The sequence below is a fragment of the Trichechus manatus genome, unplaced genomic scaffold (assembly GCF_000243295.1).
Source record: "Trichechus manatus latirostris isolate Lorelei unplaced genomic scaffold, TriManLat1.0 scaffold00087, whole genome shotgun sequence".
NCBI classification, from domain to species: Eukaryota; Metazoa; Chordata; class Mammalia; order Sirenia; family Trichechidae; genus Trichechus; species Trichechus manatus.
In genome coordinates, this window is record NW_004444023.1 from 294,816 (window position 1) to 295,258 (window position 443).

Consider the following 443-nt stretch of genomic DNA (forward strand, 5'->3'; position numbering starts at 1 on the left):
GGGCAACATGTGTACTAACTGTTAAATGAGAAACTATTTTGTTCTGTAGGCCTTCATCTAAAGTGAGAATAGCAACACAATTGGAAGAGCGTAGTTGATGTCACTGAACTGTGCATGCAGAAATTTTTGAAATGGTGTATCTTTGGCTATGTATATTTTCACCAAAAAAAAAAGGTCGAGAAGGGAGAGGGTTGACAGGTTGTGGGGTTGTTAACCAATGTCATAAAACAATATGTGTACTACTGTTTCATGAGAAACTATTTGCTCTGTAAGCCTTCACTTGAAGTACAATAAAAAAAAATTTAGAAAAAAGTGTTAGAAAGCAAAGAGTCACTCTGAGAACTAAGATGGGTCTGACTCAGGCCATGGTATTTTAAATCGCCTCATATGCATGTGAAAGCTGGACAGTGAATAAGGAAGACTGAAGAAGAATTGTTGTATTT